We start from the raw sequence: 15,571 nt of genomic DNA on the forward strand, positions 1-15,571 counted from the left end.
TTGAGTTTGGTTTTGAGCCTTACAATAAATAATTAAGTATCCAGAAAAAGTTATTTGCTACATAATAGTGAAGGGATTTCCAGAATATTCATCACTGATGTGAAGTAGGGCTGCATTTTTTTTCTCCCATTTTTGAGGCTTTGAGTTCTTCAGTTTTGGGAGGAAATGAAGTTCATTGAAGCTGATTTGATAAAAAGCTGAAGTGGGTATTCATAGAACAGCCTGAGTTTAAGAGTCCTATGCTGAGGTTCTTGATCCTAATTAGGGATTGGGCTGTTTGATTCCATGGAGAACCACTTAATGTCTAGTATTAAAGTTTTTATGCTTTGTAGAAATAAAAGGAGCAGCTGTTTGACCCATCCAGTCCCTTATACCCTATAGCCCAGTGACTAAAAATGACCTTCTTTCTCTCTCTTCAATCTTTCCTCATGCTGCTGTTTCACTCTTTGTAAACTAAATGTGGTGTTGTAAGACTGCAGTAGAACTGACTCCAGCTCAGTTGTTAAATCAGTCCTCCATACATTTGTAACTTGGACTGGCACACTAATTTTGAGGTTGTTGGCTTTCTGGGATGTGTAGTTCTCTTGATTCCCACCCCCTGATAACTTACTGTGTTCCCGGAGTTTAGTTACGTCAAACACTTTCCTAGGAGAAATCTTGGTTAGAGAATCAGTGTTTTCCTCTCAGGTAATCCACAGCTTCAGAGTTGTCACCAAAGGGCGTTAAAAATGAGGGTAGTTACAAGTATATGCTGTCCTGCTTATTATAAATGCTTAGCAAATAGGCATTAGTTAGTGTCACTCTCTTTTTAGATTATAACTTGGTAATAATTGCACTTCATCCCATTTAACCCAAAGTCTTCGTTGTTATAAAAAGGAATGTTGTGTGTCAGCGTCAAGACACACGTTATTTTTCTTACCTTTCTGTGACTTACAGGTGGTATTTACAAGTGGTGTTAAATTGTAATTACTTTCATTTCTTGAGGAGTTGTCTGGATCCTCAGTATTGAATTTGGCATGCATAGTGCAAGAGCAACTTACTGTTCATTATTTCATTGCCAGGTGTTCAGGTATTGACAACTCAAATGTGTGCTTTCGCAAAGACTTTGCATTTCATTTTGCTATGTGTGTTTTGGGGTTTTTTGTTTGTTTGTTTGACATATTCCTATTGTACTTCTTGTATTCATTTCTCCTATTTATGGCAAACAATGTTTTAAACACTAGTTAATAGCAATGACAAATGATGGTAGTAATTCCTATCAGACATTGTGGACATCATTCCACTTTTACAAAAAGCTTTAATGACCCTAAACTGGCAGTGCATGTATGTGGCACTCAAGGAAAGAAAACTTTGTAGATCGAAAATGATCCAGCTTGCTTTTAGGTAATAGTGTCTTTTCCTTTCCTGTCCTCTCCTTTCTTGAAAAAGAACAGATGTTCTTTTTCATTAATTGATACACAAGCATCTATGCCAGTTTCTTAGGGCATCATTTTCTAAGTGAAAATAAGCCTGTGTTTGACTCCTTCTCTGCAAGGGAGTAACAGAATGTAACCGTAACATATTCTCCAGTCCCACACTAAAAACTGTAATGCCTTTTGTAACCATTTCATCAACTGTTCTTGTCATGGAAATAACGAATCACAGGGGAACTTCATCTGTGTTGTTTAAGCTACTTTCTTAAAGGTTTGGTTTTAATGTCTGTCATCAAACCAGAAAAATTAATTACATTTTGCACATGGTCATTCAAGCACCTTCTGTTTTGAAAATAATAAAAATGCCTTCAGCAACAAACTTCTGTTTCAGAAGTCCTTTGTACCAATGTGGGATACCTGTTAAGTGAATGATTCACATTTCTTTATCCTTTCCAATACATTCAGCCAAATCACTGCTGCCGCTGCTGCTTAGCAGCTTATATTTTAGCATTTTCAGATTGGTATCAGGAAAAGGATGTCTCTTTTTGACAAACACTTTCCCCATGACTGGTTATGCAAATGACATTTTTTTCTGGCAGTCATGAATACTGATTTGCGTGCTCTATGCTATACTTCCAGTGTGACTTGGTGTTGTAACCTTGCATTTTGAGAAGGGAAGGGGAGGGCATCGCATTCTGCAGTAACATTACAAGACAAATTGAATATTGGTAAAGTCCAGATAATCATCATCCTTTAACGTCACCCCCCTCTCAGATGGTGGGGATGTAGTACAAAAGGGAGCTGGTGATAGGAAAATTAAGGGTAGAAGGACTAATGAGGAAGATGTTAGAGAGAAGAGACCTCCCCAAGAGTCGTGGAAGCAGTAGTTTGTAGGTGCAAAGTGGCCTTCCCCTTCTAATACGTTGTGGATCTTGCAGATTCCCCAGTGCTTGGCTCAGGCTCTGAAGCCTTAGAGGAGAGAAAAGGGGAGAGAATGATCAGAAAGGATTTGCAGCCAAGGGAAGTCATTGCTAGGAGAGGGCTCTGGAGCCGTTCTTCCTAGCAAAACATGCCTGACTTGCACTGCTGCCGAGTTGTAGTTTTTAGTACAGTTAAGGCAGAGGTTCTCTACTGCAGGTTAGTTAAAAACAGGCAATCAAATTTTAGCAATGCAGCTAAGCACTGACAGGGCAGCTTAATTTACAGGTATAGATGAAGTAAATTGTGCTTGTAAGCTAATTAGAGAGTGGGATTTGTAATGCTAATTCTAGAGCAAGCACTTTGGAGTGAATTTAACAGTGGCAGTTTTGTGCGTAACAATAAAGCTACCTAGCACACCTTTGCAAAAGTCCTACAGACTGCCAGTGTAGTGGTCATTTCAGACTTGAAAGAAGTTGTTATAGCATCCAACAGAGACATTTTAAATAGGTCGTTAATTTCCTATGTGTTTGACAACACTCCAATGTTTGAAGGAAATCATAGAAGAGTATCAGTTTGTACTGTCTTTCTGTATGAAAGCATCTGCAGACTGCATGGCTTTTCCTCACGCCTCTCTTGTAGCAATACTGAGTTGTGATGTGCCAGGATGCATGGGATTTCACGTGAAATTGGTAGCGATGTGTATAGTACTAACTTAACATCTTGAAGTAATGAACATCATTTGCATTAAGACTAGACATTTATTTTTGTGTAGCTGAAGCATGTGTAACCATGGATCATAATTACACTAGGAGAGCAGTGTAATCTCCCCAGTCCTCTTTATCCCACATTTCTCTAACCTGTGAATTAGGGTTGAGACTCTTGGCCTTATCTGCTATGCCTGTGGACCTTTACATTTTATTATCTGTTCTTCTGCATGTATTTGTGTCAACTTCTGATCATGAAGATGTCTCTTTTTGCACATGTTATGCTTAGTAATTCTGGCTGTGTAAAACTGCTGGAGCTCAGTGGTGCATGGAACCATGCTGCTTCTGTAAAATTCACTGAGTGCTTTAGAAAACTGATCATTACACTGTAATGTTGTTTAACCTGCCATTCTGTGTCTGTACCAGAATGTTATGTAATGGGCACTGCTTCTAGATCAGACATTTTTTCTGGTGTTTTCATTATTTTAATATTTTTTTTTTAATATCCTCACCTTTTTTTTTTTTTTTTGTGAGACCAAGAAAAATGTATCCATGCCACTCTTTCACTCCTGTAGGCTTGATTCACTTTACTTCTTTGCTGAATTTCCTGTTGGATCAGTGGCTCAGTCTCCTTTTTTAGGTTTTGTACTTCCCCGCTGGAGATAAATGTTGTTTAATATAAAGGTAAAATCACCTCCTTACCATTAGGGTTCAGCTCATAACTTTACCCAATTAACTGTCAGTTGAAATAGGATATTATCAGGCAGGAGATCTGGACCCTCAGTCTGTCCTGGTTCCAGTATATTTCTATTTCTTGCACCTTTTTTTCTTAAGTAATATTTTAACTTGTTAGTACACACTGGGTATGGCTGTGGCTGGAACCATTCAACTTGCATCTTTCTAGGGAGATACCGGAAGTTTGCAATGTTTTCATTCTTAATCATAATTCTCCCCTTACTTCTCTGAGTCCTTTTTATCCTAGGCCATTGCCCAACATGCCTGGCGTTGAAAAAGACATAGGCATGCTTATTATTACTGGACATCAGCTGGAATCTTATTTAATGAAACTTGGTACTGTCATGCTCTGGTAGGGTTGTGCAGAACTCTGAATCATTCCACTTCCAGGTACTCAAATCCTTATTTGAAGACAATTCCTCTTTTATAATATTAAGTGGCTGTTGTTACCCGTAACCATGAAATTAGATGGAAGTCTTTGGGGCAAAAGGGAACAGAGGAGTTTGGCTAAAGATTTGTTGAAGAAACCCCAAATCCAGTATGGTTGGTAGTCATGTCAGGCTGAAATTCTTGCTTGTGGCAATACCAAATGCCAGGGGCAGTTCCAGGTGGGCTTTGCCTTTCGATTTGTGTGAAGCATGGCCAGTGCAAGAGGTACTTGAACGGAAAGTCTTTGTTTTGTTCTTGTATTTTAAGCATTGGATGTGTAGAATTTTTTCTTTGTCTGTTCCCTTAAGAACAAAAATTCTTCCTGTGTATGTCTCCGTTGGAATTTGTTTTGAGTTGAACCCATAAAAAAGCACTCCTCTGGATAATTTAAAATTCATGCAATGCAGGCAAATAAAACACGGAGACATTTGATCTTGAGAAAGTATACTAACTCAATTCAGTGTACAATCAGATAACAAGAAAAAGCCTTCTACAAAACTTGGCAAGGAATATTGAAAGTATGAATTATTGTATTAAGCAACTGATAAAGAATGATAAAAAGACTTTTGCTTCTCCTTTATCCTTAAAGTCTTTTAAACGGCTGACTTATTCTCACAAATACGACCTTTGAGAAATACAGTCTATAAAGAACAATTACTGGTTTTCTGCCTTGTATAGGAATGCAACTGCTGTATTTTAAAAACAATAGCTTGTTTCTGGTATCTTAGAGCTTTGCGTATACCTTCAGTTTGCATGTCTAACCACGAGTTTGGGAATATCTGTATGCTTTAGGAATCCTGGTGTTAGTGTGTTTACCAGGCAGGGCGTTTCGAGTTGGCCTTGCTTCAGTGGCTTATGACCAAAACCAATCCTGTAATCTTTCACCTTGGTTTTCAAGGTGCTGACATAAATTCAACGTTTGTCTGGAAATGGTGGTTAATTGCCTGTCTAAAGATCAGATGCTTTGGGGTAAACTGCTCCAGACGTATGTTTTGGAACCTCTTTGCCTGAAATCCAGACAGATTTTGTGTATGGTAGTCCTAAAGGGCAGGAACAAGTGAAACTCTGTAAAACTTCATGTAAGTATAGGGAAGCACTGTGAGGCAGGAGGGTTTGGTTTGGTTTGGTTTCTTTTCCCCACTTCAGATTCACTATGAAGTTTCTGGAAGTAAAATTAGCTTTCCATTGACAGCATTATTAGCTTTATACTTGTTCACAGCTTCTGAAGCCTACAGAAAATTCAAGCTACAAGTCTGGAAAATAAAAATTTAAAAGACTTCATCTCTTAAGAGTTAAAAAATAAATTTGGACATAATGATTTTGTTTTAAGCCAAACGACATCATTCACAGACTGAAGCTGAATTTGCTGACATTCAGGTAGTATTAACTGCTGCTCTTCATCTGAGGTCGTTTGTGGGGCTACATGGTCTGGAAACAGTATTGGATTCCACTCCAATGCTAGTGCATCACTGAACATTCAGCTGCTCCCTATGCTTTGCTTAGGAACAGGTGTCTGTTTTGAGAAAACACTTGTTTCAGAGTGGAAAAAAAAACATTGGAAGGATAAGACTAGTGATTGACAGCCTTTCATGAGAGAATGTGGTTCTTCTAAAGCAAAAACTGACTGAAAGGGAGGTGGTGAATAAGGACAGTATGTTTTGTTTCAGTCGTGTCCAGGGGAGTGGGAATTTGTAACTTGTGCTAAAAAACCAAATAAACCCTTACACCCCCTGCCCCAGCAAATTTAACTAGAATAGTTTCTTTTTTCTTTCTTAATATGAACAGCCAAAATTAGGCATTTTTGGCTGGTTGTTCAGGTGTTACCATTCTCTCGGGTTTCATCTTTATTATCTGTTACGGCTAGCTACAGCACTTCAAATTTATAGAAAAGTCTCTTTTTCCTTTAACACAAAACCTACTTGGTTTTTGTATTTAAACAAGGTAGTCCAACTAGCTTGGACTAGATCAGTTTCTGGAAGGTATCAGCTTTTGGCCTCGATTTCCATGCCTTCTAGGAGCTCAGTTCAGTTCTAGAAAGCGGTAAGCTAGACACATTTTTTTTGATTTTTCGAGAAGTAGTGCTTAACTGTATTACTTGGCCTGTTATTAAAGGTCTGCTATATAATAGCATAAACTTTAAATGGCATTTGTAACTGTATGCATTTACAATAGTTCCTTCCCAGTTAGTTTAGGGGAAAACCACAAAAATAGTATGGCATGTGGTGAGATTTTAGGAAAGCTGGACTAAAGATTCCTGACACAAGTGAACTTGAAGGACTTAGGGAGAATATTCTTGGTTAACAAAAAGAAAAACGGATGGGCATAACATGAGTAAAGGAGTGAAGCAAGCAGAAAAGACTAGAAGGAGAAAGGGGAAAAAAAGAGACCTGAAGGAGGTGGTTCTTGCATTGTTGGGGGGCAAACCCATTCTGAACAGTAAGAAGACTCATTCCTTACTCTGTGCAGAAATGGGAGAGAAAGTAAGTGATGGGAGACACCTGTATACTGTTGGTAACACACATGGTTTGTGACACTGGGAAGGGAGCCTGAGGAAGCGAGGTGAGCCTGAGAGAGAGAAGCCCGTGTTGGTAAAAGGTAGTAATAGGGTTTTAATGCCAGGATAGGAATGAAAGGGCAGGATACATCTGCTTAAAGGAAAGCTACAGCGTTTAGCTGGGGGCTTGAGGCATCTGGCAGTGGGCCAGCCTTGCTAGCAATGGCGGTGTGATAGCTTCTTCCCAACTGCAGGGCTAGGATCTGTTACTGCAGTCATGCTCGCTAGGCTCCTGCCTCTGTGGTCCAAGTGGACCAAAGCAAGACTCTGAGCCTCAGAGTCAGGGAGCTGGAGAGCAGGTTCGGTTTGAGGTGGGATGCCTGGAGCATGGTCAGCCCAGTTGTGCTGGAAATGAGAAATACACTTTTGTATTGCCTGTGTGCTCTTGTGCCGGAGATGGGCACACATGGCCTTCACAGCAGAACTTGCTCTTGGGGCCTTTGGTTTTTTTCCAACATGAAAATTATGTACTTGTTTCTTATCTGAATTTACAGATCTACTTTTTTTATTTGTGAATATTGTTCTTAAGAAGTAATAAAATTATGGTGCCTCTAGAGCTGCTAATGGTATTCAAGAGCTCAGTTAATTAAAAAAAAAAAAGAAAGAAAGAAAAGAAAAAAAGGCCTCGTTCTTCATCGTTTCCCTGCTGGATCCAGCATCTGCACTGAATACACAATTCTAAGCCGAATGCTCCCACTTGAGCTGCCTGTTTACATGCAGCAGGGATTCAGACAAAATATACAGTGTTGTGTGAAAATGTTAATGGGCATAGGGGGAAGATTTTTTTTCTTTTTTAGACTGCTGAGGAATAATTTTAACACTTCACTAAGCTTAGTAATATGATTCATTATTTAGCTCTTAAGGCAGGCTCTGTGGCAAAAGTTGGAGATAATCTTGCAGCTTCTTTGCTCTCTGACCTTGTGAAGATGAATGGAAACTCTAATATGGATTTAAGGTTTTTAATAACAATATTCATATGTAAATGCCACAGGCAAGTAGCCGAGCAAACTTTACCTGTTGATTACATTTTAGCCTTTTCAGCATAGTCATTAAAATAAAAGAAGTTGTTGTTTTGTTTTGTTTTAAATTAATATTGCTTTTCATTGTTGTAAGAACCATGTCAGTGCGGAGCTGACTCTTCCTCCGCTGCCTCCTAGGGTGACAGGCTTTGCACAAGGGCAGAACTTGGTCCACCCATCAGTTGTTAATGATTCTTCAACAGCAGCAGTTTTTCTTCGGCTCTGTGGTCAGGTGAAGACAGTATTTATACAGCCTGTTTAAATTGAAGTACTTTGTTAATAGGAAGAAACCATTAGGGAGTAAAAAGGGTTTTAAAAAGTATTTGCACTTATTCTTTTACATAAGGTCATATTCTGCTCCTGCAATCTAGTCAGGCTTTACTTTTTCTGGAGACCTTCACCAAGGTATTGTCTGCCTGACTTCTGTCCAATGCTTATCTTTTTCTCTTGCCTTTTAAAATAACATCATTGTTTTTTTTTTCTCTCTTCTGTTTTCAAGACACTTTATTCTTCTAGCAAACCTGAAGGGGTTGGTTCAGAACAAGCAGCTATACTTGCATGCCTCCCTATAGTTAATCCAAAGTGTTCATGCACTGAGCATTTCAGTAAATCTTGTAACCAGTGTGGAGTCTATCACAATTGGCATGCTGCCAGGTGTGGATTGTGTTTTGTTTGACTGAAGATGGATTTGGAAAACAAAAAGGAAAGAATACTTTAATGCAGTTTGCTGCTGAGCATGCTGCTGCTGTGACTCCCAAACTATCCATTTTGAATGCTCCCTTACACAAATATTCTTGAGCTTTCCCTATGCTAAGAAAGCAAGTTGTTGGGATATCTTCCTTTTGAAAATGAAAAATAGTGTAGTACTTCCACATTGACTATTCGACCAGAACATGTATTTAGGTCTAGTGCTTTTATCCAGGAGAAGATATTTCTTTCTTTACGTTAATTCTGCTTGACTGTAACTTTTACAAGTGGTGAACCTGTTCAGAATTATGTTCCTTCATAATTTTTTGGTCAGCAAAAAGTTAGAATTCTGCTTTCCTTTTTGCTTGGTTTTTTTTTTTTTTTTAAATGGTTCAGGCCGCCACAGTGATGCTCAGTAACTATGTAGTAGTGTGCTAGTCTTGCTATAGAGCCAAATCCTTAGGGAGGAGCTTCCCCCTCGGGTTATTTGACTCCAGAATAGGAAGGGTGAGCACGACCTTTTCCTTCTATCATCTGAATGAATGTGTCTGTGGGCTTAGCTTTTCGCATGATATTTCTGTAAGTGAAGTACTTCTAGGAAGTTTATTATACTTTTATATTCTAAAATATTACTGGTCTCCTGGAAAATGTCCATGTAGATTAGAGGGGTTTTATATGGTTGAAGCGTGTGTGTGTGCAAGATAACTAATGTGGCATGAATAATTCACAATGAATAATTTATCTAATTAATTTAGACTTTCTTTCTGCTTGTCAGTTGTCTGTGGGGAAACTTGCAGTTTCCTTAGACATATTTGTTTTGGAAGTGTTAAAGTGCTTTGGAATTTTTCTATGTGAAGCTGTAACAAATGCATTGCAAACTTGAAATTTTTAGCATAAACTCTTTGGAAATTGTGGCTTCCACAAATATTAAACAATATTTCAATCATGGTCTAGAAGTACCTGTACAAATAAAGCTCTGAATAGCTCAATTAACAAAATTAGAAAATTTTAAAAGAATCAGTAGGACTGGTCCCTTTCCACCCCTGTTTTCAGGTTTCCCTTTTGCTAAAAAACCACCCCCACCCCCACCAAACAAAGAAAAAAACCCCCAACAGCAACAATTTCTTTCCCAAAAGCCATTTGTCATTTTTTAGCACTTCTCCCCCATCCCTCCGCCCCGGCCCCAGAAACCACTATTCTGTTAAATGTCTTTTCCCTATGAGGAAAGGATCACTCCACTGTTCTAGTAGTGGTCAATTTGTGTATGTTTTTTTTTTCCCATGAACATTCAGAGGTAAATACTGCATTTGTGGATAATGGTGGCTTTGAAATTTTTTTCTTTTTTTTCCTCATTCTGCACATACATGAATTTCTGTTGAATAAGAAATAATGTTTTCAAAACCAGTACAGTTCAGTGTCTATGGATATTCAAATATTTACCAGAAGTCATATGGAAAATATTGTTATCTGGTCAAAGTTATCTCACAGTGCAGCTGTGGTGATTTATTAATGAAGAAATATTTTTTCTCCAATATTGTGAGTTAATTTAGAATTATTCTGTAACTAAAGGTTGCAAGGCCTTGAAAATTTTCTCCTTTTCCCTGCCATACTTAGGGATCATCCAATTCCCCCCTTAGACAGTTGACTTCAGGCCAGTATTTAGTGTCAGCAGCCCTAGTATGTTGTTATTTTTTCCCCTCTTTGGTTGCAAGGAGCTTGTAGAATACTAAGAAACTGCCAGGAGTTCAAGTTGCTGTATTGCTTGTAACTGCTTAAATACGTTTAATTGAACATGCTGCATGTTTAGTCTGTCCTTAGATAGTTAAATGACAGTTTTATTGTAGATTATGAAACAAGCATCTTTGCTCGTAGCACACAAAAGCCTTGTTCTGCTGGCCGGTCTGCAGTGGTGGGCAGGGGCCTGTGGGAACCTGCTGGTACTTGTGGGGTGTCTGTGTGCCTGAACTTGTGGGAATGGGGTCTGAGAGGACTGCCAGGCACTTCTTTGCCTTCTGGGACAGTACTTCAGGGCAGAAAATGTAGATCTTTCTTTTGGTACTAAAACTGCATGAATGTATTTAGTTTTCTTATCAGTGCTGAACATCTTTAATTTTTATGTGCAGTCTCCTTGGCGTCAGTGGCTGTAAAGAGAACAAAAATACCATTTTCTTTGGTGTGTTTTGACCTGTTTGCCATCACTTATTGAACATGGAGATGCTTAATTACAAATATTTAATTAAATGGATTGATTTAAGACCATAAATAATTTTAAAGTAATTCTGTCCTTTTTTGATTATATGGAGTAGATTGCACTAGTTTCTTTCATTTAAATATAAATGTTGTATAAATATCTTATATAACACAACACGTGATTTTCATTGTAGCTGAGTTGGATGTAGCTCACTTAGAGAGTCCAAGTATGGCTATAAAAATGAATAAATTATAATATCTTCTCTAGTGTATGATATAGAAAGTAGAGGATTGGCCATGATCCAGGAGACTTCCTTTTTAGTTAAAGAAAACATACGTTTCTATGGCAATAAAAGCAAATTTAAACTGTAGGTGGTTCTGACTGTTGCTAGTCTAAAATAAAGGTGGCAATTGCAGAATAGTTCATTTCATAGCCAAAGGAAAACAAGATTTATATTAAAGAAAAATGCATCTGTATTACTCCATACTTAATTTTTAAAATTTTTGAATTGTAAGCTCTTTCTAATATTTATCTTTCCCTCCTTTAATTTCTCCTTCTTGCTTTTCACTGTGTGTAGCAGAACTAGGAGTCTGCATATAAATGCTATGCAGATCTTTTGTTAATGTCAAGTAGATTTAAAATTTAATGGTGATTTGTATTACCTTTGCGTCCTTCATACTTTGTTGCGGCTTTAAATTTTGAACATTTTGTTAAGTAGTGATTATTTTTAGTGGTACTCAGAGACAAGAGGCATGAGAATCTTACAACGGAAGGTAAATTAAAGCGATACTTACCAAAGAACGCCAGATTGGTGGGGTGGGTAGGGGATAATAGGTTGCAAATAAATAGGGTGGAATATAGTAAGAAGTGTTTATCCTACTCTAATTACGGTGCTGTATAACAATGGAAGAGGTCTGAGACACCATTTCATGTCTAGATTGGATTGTTTCGAGCTTCACATCCCTTTGAAGCACATTCCCAGAAGAATGATCCATTATAGAATACCCAAGTGAGTGGCCTCAAATTAATCAGCCTGCCCTCAGCTGTCATACTTGGTATCCTTCAAGCTGTTTACTTTTTTGGTGTCCACATCTTCCCAAAATCAGTAGGATAGATTCTGGGGGCCTGAGGATTCACTATCTGTGGGTTTTTGGTTTTGTTATTTTTAAGAAGGAAGTATGGGCAGCCTATTTCATGGATGAGATTATGTTTTGCAGCCAAAATTTGCTATTATTTAAGCATAGTGTATGTGTACGTAGAAATCAAATGTATCTTTGGGTCACTCATACACTTTCATTTGTTGTGCCATACCCTGATAGAGACAGAGCTTGACAGGTACCTGAAATGTTTATGTTTATTTGGCAGGATGGGAGCATATACCTGTCCAAGGTTGAAACTGGACCTTAATGATTGAGTTGATCTTAATGTCAGATTTCATGAAATCTTCTTTTGCAACAACAGTCAAGATTTTCTTAAAGTTATAACCTGAGAATATTTAATGTGGAAATACTAACCTAAATCTGCAGAGAATCTGGCATTATCTGTGAGATGCAACACTCATTTCCTTCATTGCAGTGGATGCTCACTTGGTTGTTCTTGGTAATTCAGATAATTGGTGTTAACTACTTGGTGTCAAAGACAGTGGATGAAATATTATGAAAAGGCATACGGTCTGTGCCGGCTGACTGCTGCTTGTGGTGCTGGGATGGTGGGTTTGAGTGCTCCAGTTCCCATCCGATGGGAAGAATCGAGACCTAAGGAAAGGGCTTTGGATACCTGAGCTGTTGGTGTTGAATGCTTTATTAGGGAAAATCTGCCCAGTTTTATATGAGATGAATCCATGTGTAAATGTATAGAATTATGGTTAATGAATAATGTCGTAAGCCTAGAAGTAATATATGTACTCCAGGGCTGCAAGTGATAATGTTTTGATTTTAAGTATTTCTTGACATGCTCTAGTAGATGTAAATCGTTGAATTAAACAGAAAGACACATTTTTAAATGTAGCTTAATTTATTCTATATTTTAATCAACTGTAGCATAACCCAGCAGCATTACAAAGGAGGCAGAATTTATTTTTTTGTTATTTAGTTATTTTGAGGCAAATGATCTGTATTTTACAAATTTGAGAAGTCATTGCTCAGTTTAGTGTTCTGTTCTCATCTGAGAAACATTCCCTGCCATCTGCAGCCAGTCGTCTGTTGTGCTGTGTGAGCCGGGCTCCAAATACAAAATATCAGCTGGTCTGTATAGTGCTGTCTTTGACAGCCCCCCCAAGATGTGACTGGTGGAGGTCAAAATATTCTCTGTTCAGGTGCAGGCAGATCCATTAAAATGTGAATTCTGGAAAACATTCACAGGTCTTTCATGGATGCAGCTGCGCTTTACTAGACTGTGTAATTCGTGATGGGTATGTTAGGATATACTACATCACAAAAATACTTTAAAATAAGAGCTTCTAATATGCTTTGAGTTTATAATTTTTTTCTTCTTATCAGCTGAAACTGGTTTTCAAAATCAACCGAGAGTTATTCTGAAATGTAGCTTTAATAAGCTTGCAGTCCTCTGCCTGCTAATAAACTTCTGTTCCTTTCTTTTCAAACTCCAAGTAGAGAGAAATTAACCTGCAAAACTTGTTATATGCCTTTTCCCACCTTGTATTTTGGAACCTCATGAATCTGAAGAGCTGTCTTCAATTTTAGCTCAGCATTTTCAAAGCAGTTTTCTTTTATCATGACTTGAATAATTTCAAACAATCCTCTTTTCCTCCTGTGGTTCTTCTTAAATGTATTAATTTTATTTGGTGATAACATTTTCCCTCTACACTCTTAATGTGTTTGCAAACTTGAGTGTTGTTTTATGCTGACACAGTATCAGACCTAATTTTTGCTTATATTTTGTAATGATGATATTGAGACATTAGTGTTACAATAGACAAAATTTGTGAGTTCTAACTGTAAGACATAACCATTAAAACTTCTAATCAGTTTTGTGTAAATCCTATGTATCATATCATACTCAAAAGCTACGATGATGAGCACAGTAGGTTTTTTTCAGGATTTTTGCAACAGCTTTTAATAGCTGAAATGGCTACAAAGAGAAAAAGTATCATCTACAATTTAAGTTCCATTGAGAATATAAAACTTGAATGACATATAAACTGTTTTTACAGTATAAGTTGCCTTTAGGGCCTGAGTTGTAGTAATGCATTATATCCAAACTTTACCTGTAGAATAAGCTTGGATTTAACACTTAAATTAGTTCAAGAAGGTTTTAAATGTACTTGTTCAATTGGAAAAAATTTTGCAAGTGATTTACTAGAAGGATTTGATTATGTGAAATGCAGCCTCTTATTTGTCTTTAAAGAGAGTCTGCATGGCTTTTTTTTTTTTTTTTTTTTTTTTGATTAATTTTTCTGTGTAGATAGAGTAGAGAACATCGGGTGTAGCGTGTAAGGGCTGTATATATTTTTCCTGTTTGTTATATCTCTTAGTAAAAGCATACAAGAACATGTACTACTACAGGAACTGAACCACTCCTGTGATAATACATCAGCAAACATCTTACGTGCTTGGTAAAGTAACTTGTAATTGTGGGCTAGTGATAATCCTGAAAACAAGAAAATTTTGCCTTTTCTTTTTTATTTAAAAAACCCCAAACATTTATTGTTGAACTGTAAAAATTGCACTGTGTTCATGAACTGTTGGGAAGCACAGCATGGAGCCAAACTCCTTAAAAGCTCAAGCAAACCACTTTTTCTTATTTTCTTCCATTTGAAGTATTTTGGATGGGGGTAGAAAAAAATTGGCTGGAAATGAAGGTTTCAGTTCTCTTACAGCTCTTCCACTATTAAGATTCTAGGTACTCTATAGCCTATAGATAGTAGTCCTTATATAGATTCATTGATGTGAGATCAAGGTCAACCTGCTACTTTACAGAAGGAATAGTTGGCACAGTGTGATTTGATTTCTGGTAGAACTGAGAAGAGACCCAAGGTATGAAGTGCTTTGACTACAGCACCTTCCTGAGACACAGTATAGTTCATGTATCACCTATGAAATGTGCTTACATCATTTACTATATACTGTTACATGACATCTTCTAGGGGTAATAAATCTGCTGCTAGATGACTATTCTTGTCTCATTTACTAAAGATAATGTATGGATTCAAGTGACTGCAGACAGATAGCTGCATGATTTTTTTTTAATAAAAAAAAGTATGTGTTGGTAACACCAAAAGACCATGCAGCAGTAGTATTAGAAAGGCATGCAGAAGCAGAGAGAAGCATGCACACATTTATGGAAATGAGAGAATTAAATTGCCTGTATATCTGCTTATGTGTTTGTTTATGTAGTCCTATTAACCCAGTCTTGATTGTGCCGTAGTCAACACCAAATGTCTAGGAAAGAGTAGAAGAGGAGCCTGAGCATGTATGATATTTTACCCAAGTACTCTTCCAGTTAGTGATGATTTTGGATTTATCATCCATGAAATTGTCTGGTCTCCCCATGCACACTTTAAGTACGTTACACATACTTAAGCTTTAACCATAGATTAACTACAGTGGGGAGCATAAGTTACAGAACTAAAACCATCACTACTTTTTTTTTTTCTAAATCTCCGGGTTTTTTTCAGCTTTTCAGGAGATGTTCTTATGCGTTTAGATGCAGGTTTGTTTTTTTTTTTTCTTTAAAGTACCAACTAAATGTTCCAAAAGTTTGCAGCAACTAATTCACGTTTTTTGAACTGATTTTTTTTTTGTAGGATTTGCCTCCTGTTAGCAAAGTTCTTCAGCCTTTTTAAGGAAAGGTATTTGTTGTTTTGCAATCTGATTAGGAAACGCCCCTTTATAAGAAGTATGCACCCCTTGATTTCTGAATAACTGTATTTTCACAATCCTTAATGCAATGAAGTCCGC

General features: G+C 37.4%; 1 protein-coding gene across 1 annotated transcript in view; it reads left to right on the forward strand.

The window, feature by feature from the left end:
* Positions 1–15,571, forward strand: part of SLC2A13 (solute carrier family 2 member 13) — a 157,646-nt gene that overhangs the window by 28,664 nt on the left and 113,411 nt on the right. The window lies entirely within an intron of this gene.

The sequence above is a fragment of the Egretta garzetta genome, unplaced genomic scaffold (genome assembly GCF_000687185.1).
Source record: "Egretta garzetta isolate BGI_Z169 unplaced genomic scaffold, ASM68718v1 scaffold33, whole genome shotgun sequence".
NCBI lineage: Eukaryota > Metazoa > Chordata > Aves > Pelecaniformes > Ardeidae > Egretta > Egretta garzetta.